Here is an 8,291-nt window from a genome sequence, read left to right on the forward strand (position 1 = left end):
AACCCAAACAAAAGTGAGCAAAGCATCTTTCATGAACACGGGAACAGCGAGCCCAGAACTGACCCTTGCCCGATCAGGGGTGCGTTTTCCGAAAGCATCGTTAGCCAACTACTGTCGTAACTTTCGTTGTTACTGACAAAGTTAAATGATTTGGTGTTTCCCGAAACCATATTTCAAACGAACATTCGCAAGCTGCATCGGAAACTTGTGTGGTTTGAACGACAGCTCTTTACCTGTCGTTAGAAGCGTAGTTCCTTGTTATTATAATATGTAGACTTACGTTTATCATGCTTTTGAACAAAATAAGCAAAAAACACATAGTACAGTCTATATCCATCATTCTAAATATATTCAAATATTATTTTACGTCTTTAAGTTTGTAAACAGAATTAAAGGGCTGCATTTGAAAACTGCACATGTGCGCACAACTACGAGGTTTAAGACCCTGGGGAATCCCTGGGAGGAGTGACGTAAGAGGGAACCTGCGAGTTAATTAAATATCTTGAAAATAAACAACAGATAACTTAATCACGATAACAAAATCATTGTTATCAATATATTGTCTTGCGATGCAATATGTGTTATTTACAGCAGTAATCTGACATTAAATCAATTTGCACAGATTAATTAGTACTTCACCTCCCACGTGACATTATCAACTATGTTGTTAAACCAACATGGTATAATCCAAAAATGTGCGACAAAGTTACTATGCTTTCGGGGAAACAGTCGTGACAAGGTAGTTAGTTTCTCCAACTATGCATCGTACTATGGTGGTTCAGCAGCGAGTTACGACGTTGTTCGGGAAACGCACCCCAGGTCAGTGCTGTGTCATCACAAACAACTTTTTCACATTCTTTTAGGTATTGCCAATTAAAAAAATTAAGCACAAGAAAACACGAAACAGATTTCGTTACATGCTGTTTGAAAATGTTGTGTGTCAAAGTGGTGCCTGGAAACCCGCATCTTAAAGTTGCCATGAAACGGAAGTAGTGATTGTCTTATTTTCCTAGTGGTGACGTATATCTGAGTGAAACGGCTTCTGAAATGATAAAAGGTACGCTGGACTTGAATTCGTCTATCAAGAATTGATTGGAAAATTTGAGGTTGGGTCATGTTGCTAATTGCTAATCGCTGCATTCTTTCCCCGGACCCCGCCCACCTGCCATACCATATGACCGGGAGTAAAGAGAGATCGATTCGAAGAGGGGAAGAGATTTGCATTTTTGATTAAAGATTATGAGGACACATGCATTTTTAGAAAATAATGAAGTGCGAATATAAGGCATTTGTAAAAAAATACAACAAACTTTCAAAAGAAATGAAAGTTTATTATTTAAATTTCATTTTCGAATTTAAATGCTTTAGACGCAAACACTAAGTTCATGTTATCCTGCACATAACTCTTTCCCCGCCAGCGTTTTTTTAAAAAGTTGCCAGCCAGCGCCAGCGTTTTTCATGATTTTCACAAAAGTTTAATGCCTTCCAGAAAATTTTCTTCTTCAAATATACAAACATACAATACACCAAATGAAAGAACAGACCCTCTGCTTTCAAAAAAAAAAAAAAAAACGTTTCATCCTACCTTCAGTAGTTATTTTGTAATCAGCTTTTGAATATGGGTGGATTTCTGCAAGGGCGCCACATTTTGAGCAAAAAGCTGAGATGGTTCCATTTTTGTGACGGACTTTTCATGGAGATCCCATTCGGAGCGATCTTTAAAACAGACACGGACATGCAGCAGCTTGCCATAGGGCAATACTTCCGGATTTAAAAAGTTGCGGAATAATAGTGGATAATAGCGGAAAAAATAACCAAAGAGTTCAAGAGGTCAATATGGCTAGGAACTATACTCTCATATATATATACACCTTCAACATTTTTACTTGCATAACAAATTAATCTTGAATTAAAAAATAAACACGCTAAACCAGGTCAGTTCACAAAATATATTTTTTTATTTGTACTGGTAGACCACTGCATGAAGAATTTGTTGGGTCTAATATGTCACAGTTTACTTTATTTTGCTTTACTATATACATATACAAGTCCCTTTCCCCCTCACTTTTAAAATGCCGGCTACACCCCTGCCCTAAAGTCTTGTTGACAGACGCTCAAACTACCTGTGAATCTCAACATGACCTCATGTGAGGTTGACATTTACAGTGTAGTTAAAAGATAATCTTAATTATTCAGGAAGTGAGACTCAGCAGTGACAGAAGCACAAGAAGTGTTGAACTGCCATACATACCACACATAATTCACTCTTAACATTAAGATTTACCTAGTGGTAAAAACTCTAAATAGCTTCATGGTCGACTACCCGCTTATTTTCATAAAATTCTTGAAAAATTTCAGACTGGGTGATAGCTGTACACGTGATGACAAGTGGACCATGTGCTTTAAGAAAATGAGCGTCTTTATCTTGTGATGGTTTGAGCTGGATTGTGTCTTGCTCATCCTAGAGCTGATAAATCACATTTTAACACCTCAGAAAATAGGTTTCTTAGCTTCATGTTTGATCTGTGTGCCAGGGTTCCCATTTTTACACTGTTTCTTCTGTCTCAGGATGCAGTAGGACATTGATGTTTGGAGGATAACTCCACGTTCATAAAAAAATCCTGATAATCCAAAATGTTTATGTCTTTCTTTGTTCAGTTGAGAAGAAATTAAGTTTCTTGAGGAAAACATTCCATGCAGTTTAAAATTCCAGTTTCAGTTAAGCTTCAGTGCTCTAAATGATCCCAACCAAGGCATAAGGGTTTTATCTAGCAAAACGGTTGTCATTTTTGCAAAAATAACAGCATAACTTTTCTTCTTGCACAAGCCATGTCATGCGGCAGACAGTGCAACCTTACATTTAACCTAATCACTAGTGATGGTCATCTTATAACCCGCGGGCCCTGTGGGTAACCCTGCGAGTTGGGGTGAGGCGGGTAAATAAATTGTGACTATATTTGCAGGGCGGGTTGGGTCATTAAAAACAAAATGTATGCAATTCCCTATAGCTTATATAAAATATTTTGAAATATATATTTTTTATATTTTATTAGGTTCTTCAATAAGGTTAAAATACGTAGGCCTACGTAGCAACGTAAGTTGCGCAACCTAACTTGATGTCTCCAAACCTTTGGCCTCACGTCACGAAAGCGCCAAGCAGCTCGCACTGCCGGCCACAACAACGAATCAAACGGGAAAATAAAAGTGAAGATGAAAGACGAGGTGATAATTAGATAAACGCTGCTTTGTAAATGTTAAAAATGTTTATCATTATCCTATCTTGTTATTAATATGGCCATGCTGGTTTCTGTAATCCTAAAATGGTTTTCTAGAAAATTTATTTTCTTCTCAACTGAACAAAGAAAGACATAAAACCTCCAGAAACTTTGGTTACTTTTAATAAAACGACTCAGTGATCAGAAAGGTAAAATATAAATGTTGTTGATCATTTTATATCTGAGATGTACAGAAAACTACAAAGGCATTAAACTATATGAATATGTGACCTCAGATTAAAGGAACAGTATGTAGGATTGTGGCCACAACTGGAATTGCAATCACAAAACTTGTGGCTAAAACTGGTACTGCAATCACACAACTGGTGGCCAATACACAAAATGACAACATAAACATCAGTTGAGGGCTGCAACTCCACTTTTTAAATGACAATATCCTGGCCAGATCACTGTTTTCAGTGATATAAGTATTTGAAATGAAAATGATTTCTTAATGTCTAGTGACATATTAGGGCCATTTTATGATTAATTGATATACATTTCTTATATACTGTTCCTTTAATGTGTGTGCATGATAATTGACGTGCATGAGGTTTTTTTATTATTAGATTAAAGAGACTTTAACCTGAAATTTACAGTCAGGGTCACATATACTGTAGTAACATGTAAATGTAACAAATAAAATGTACAATAAAGAAGATGAAGAGAAGTTAATGTACCTGCTTGAGAATTTGGCCATTTTTATGGAGTAAATCTGGTGGTCTTTATCTCCAAATTTTTTTCTCTGAGTTTATTATTTTCACATTCATTGAAACAAATGTAAATTATACCCAACAAACAATGTTTTTCCAGATTTTAATCCTGTAATTCAAGTTGGAATGGTCAGCGGCACGCAAAACAAAACCTGGCTTCAGATATTTCCTTTCCCAGGCTCTCTGATGTCCATGAAACCTGATAGCTTCATCTCAGTCCAGAGATCAGTGAGGTCCAGTGTCTGGAGAAGTACTGCAGTGTTTGATGGACTCTGGGTTTCCCAGGCTTCTGAATATGCTGTTTTTATAGCAAAGGTGTAACAGGAGACCTGTAGAAGACCACCTGAGACCTTAAACAGATGTGAAACTGAAACCGCCCAAATCATATTCCCATAAAACTATCATCCCAAAAGTTTGAGACTATTTGATGTCAGTCTTTTAAGAGCAATGTGATTCTTGGATGGATGCTCATATAGTTAATCTAAAAAAGTGCTTAAATAGCAGGTGCAATATATTTATCTTCTGCATGGATTATAGTCACATTGTTCATTTTGTCAAAACATATTGGCTTGTGCTGATGCCAACAGTGTTCCTAATGCAGAATTTGGCCAAGGATCATGAGAACAGAACGGGTCTGCGGTATTTCTCTGGCCTGATCACTGAATTAATCAGCAGGTCCAAAATTCAGAAGAATTCTGCTATAACAGCAGACTTCATTGCCAAAAGACAGTGTTACTCAGATATTGTATAAAGTATTAAAAAATTCACCACATAGTACTTATTTTAAAGAGCTCACACGATGATCAAAACAGTTTAATAAGTTGGGTAAGAGTGCCACTTGGATAAAAAAACATAACACTAAAAGTGAAACAGTGCTGATGTATTACAAAAGTAATAAAACAACAGTACTGAACCATGAAAATAAATAATGCTCAGTGTTTCCCACAAGATTTTGAGAGACTGTTGCGGTGATGACATCACACGCCGATTAGAATATATGTAACGTCATTGCGTCATGTTTTACTCTTTGATCTGTCACATTATATTGCATATTAACATAACTGAATCCTATTTTAGACATATTATCTGTTCTGTTGTCTATAAAATAGTGACTAAACACGACCCAGTTATGACCCACGACCCAGTAACTCCTTGTTTAATCCAATCAGCTCTTTCTTTAAAGCAACACTATGCAGTTTTTTTACCTTTAAATAATGTCTCTAAAATTATTTCAGTGATAGAACAACTTTTAACTGGACGAATTGTACTGTTGCTGCAACCTGAGCAGCCTCCTAGCTGCTACAAGCACACACTGAAAGTGGCGGTGGAGGGTAGGAAACACAGCCCCGCCCCTCCCCCTGCCTGCAGAAGAGTGTCTGATACCAGGCACTGTTGCGCTTTTCAACCACATGGGGGAGCTGTAAGTCATTTTTACATGGAAACTACATAGTGTTGCTTTAACTGATGCTAAAAACGCGACATCGTCTGACAAAATCACCATACATTTACATTGAGGCATACTGATGTTGCTCTTCCCATGAGTGTTGTTGCGTTATGAATGCTTTTTTATTTTAAATACGTGTGATAGTTTTATTGTATATTGCGTATAGCGCAGACAATTCATAAATATGAGATAATACAATGTTGCTGTATAGAATTATAACTACAGAACCCGTGTGCATACTGTATCATAGGTAAGTTAGGGAGAGACACAGACTCACACCAAGAGAACGGGTGTGTGTAGGAAACACTACTGCTAACCTTTCGTGAAGTCATGATGAACTCGATCAGCCGTCTTCTCTGTCAGTAACATCCGTGACTGTTGACGTTTACGCGAAAAAGAAGGACATGGAGGAATGTGAAGTTGAAATACTTTTCACTGTTATGCTGCGTTCACACCAGCCGTGGTAGAGTCTAGCGTGAGTGATTTAAATGTTAAATCAATGTTAAGTCGTTGACGTGTGTCTGGAGGTCTCACGGCGTGAATGAGTCGTTAAGTGCGGCGCGGTACACGCGATTCCACCTCATTTGCGCGTCTACACTGTTAGACATTTTCAAGGATTTTTACAGTAACCTACTGGCAACTAGGGTTGGGTACCGAAACGCGGTGCCATTATGGCACCGAAGCCTATATGGGCGGTACCTACCGGACCGAATCAGAACACAGATTTCGGTGCCTCATTTCGGTGCCTCTTAATGCATGAACGGTTGACTGAAGTATTTTGCTCTCTGTAGCGCAAAAAGCATAATCACACAAGCACAGCACACTCGCTAGTTAAATTATACTGCACTCATATCTGGTGTAAATAATTTCCTCACTTACAAAATTCACGTGAATGGGAAAGTCGGAAAGATTTGATAATACAGAGGATTCAAGTTTGATTTCTTCGCTTATGTGAGTTTGTTCATATTTTACATTATTGTAGTTTTATATTGGTTTCCATTTTTTTATCAATCATTTGTTTTGAAAAATCTAAGGATCTTAGAAGTATTTATGTTATAGGGCGGATGAAATGTTTTCCGTCTATTCGTTTTTGTTAAACGTTTGGTTTAATATAAGCGAGTCATTTTACATTTTTATTGTTGTTCTGTTTTAATAAAAAAAAAGAACAAATAAGCATTCGTAGTAATGAAAATTATGTCAATTAAATCTTTCATTTATTTGTGTTTTAACGCAGATACCATCCCTCAAATTCGTTTTATTAATAAACAAGCAATATAAGCAAGTTTGTCATTGGAGCTACTATTTTATTGGAGTTGAGTTTTTCGTTAAGAGTAATAATGAACAAACATTTTAAAAATTAATTTGATTAATAAATGGAAATATTAAATAATCTAATGTTAAAGATTAAATAGCCAACTTTTAAACTTCTTTGCCAAATATATTTTCATTTAAAATATGCGCTGTGTTTAATAAGTTTAAAATGTGAAAAAATCCTCATCTGCACATCCCTAATAAAACAAATCGAACAAATTTTGTATGAATATATGTCCAGGTTATTTTTATATTCTGACTTAAAAGAACAATTCGGAAAATGAGATCCTCAGAGGAGCGCGTGAATGCCGCAATTGATCTGACGGCAGCTTATTTTATATTTTATATGGTTTATAAAAAAAGGGAATATCCCGCACATTATTAACTTGCATAAAGCATAATTTTGCAACTTAATAGTGTGCGGGATATTCCCTTTTTTATAAATGTTTGGTGGACTTCATTGTCTCTTCATCCAACGCACCTAACCGGAACTAACAGGTGTGCGACATTGTTCTTCTATTAAATATTTTATATGGTAACATTCCTTCAGAGAATTTGCTAAAACGTATTACCTCACTTATGTTTTTATTAGTATGTTTTTTTTTATTAGTATTACACGCATATAAGCTGATATTGGCCTGAGATGGCCCGCGGCAGTCACGAGTGTCAAGTTCATCGGAGACAAGCAGAAAGCGTCAAAACGTGAATGATTTTACAAGCCGAAAAGAAAATATTTTGGGTGAATTCCAAATGCCGTTTTGCGCCATTGAAGGGTACTTCACGAAGAGGATTTCGCATGAGCAGTCAATCCAAATAAAGAGAAAAAGACGCTGTATTTTATTGCTCTATTTGCCAAGTGTGTTTAATTAGCCACACTATGAGACACACAATTGCGCAACTTTCTCTAGAGTTCTCTAGCAGCTGCGCAGGCCTTAACCAATCATTGAACAGATTATTAACAACCAATCTTAGAACATTTTTCTGAGCTCAAAGTGGAGTGTTGAGAAGATTTTATTTAATTCACAAATCAAAAATTTCATAAAAAAGAAATCAAGAATGCAGGTCTTAAAAGATGATGGTGCTTTAGGCAAATCATTAATAAACAAATGACAAACAGAGAAGAATTTTCATTGTGTTTTATGCTGTACTTTCATCTACCATCTTTCTGTGACTCTTTTTTAAAAAGTACCGCTTTAGGCACCGTTTAGGCACCGGAACCGTTTTAAAAGTATCGATTTGGCACCGGTATCGAAAAAAACCCAAACAATACCCATCCCTACTGGCAACACTGTTGCCAGTAGGCTACTGTGAATAAGATTTACAGTACTAATTCCATTTTACAGTATCTAAATGCTACTGTAAATGTGTAATACAGTGTGCTACCGTAAAAACCCCAGGTTTACAGTATACTACTGTATACTATACTTCTATTATTTTTATTTTTTATACATTAATCTTATTATATTTAAATTAGCTATAATTTTTAGATAAAGTTAATTTTTAAATTTTAACCTACAGATACTGCTAAGATTTATTTCAAAGAGACAA

Source organism: Misgurnus anguillicaudatus, chromosome 4 (genome assembly GCF_027580225.2).
Source record: "Misgurnus anguillicaudatus chromosome 4, ASM2758022v2, whole genome shotgun sequence".
Lineage (NCBI taxonomy): Eukaryota > Metazoa > Chordata > Actinopteri > Cypriniformes > Cobitidae > Misgurnus > Misgurnus anguillicaudatus.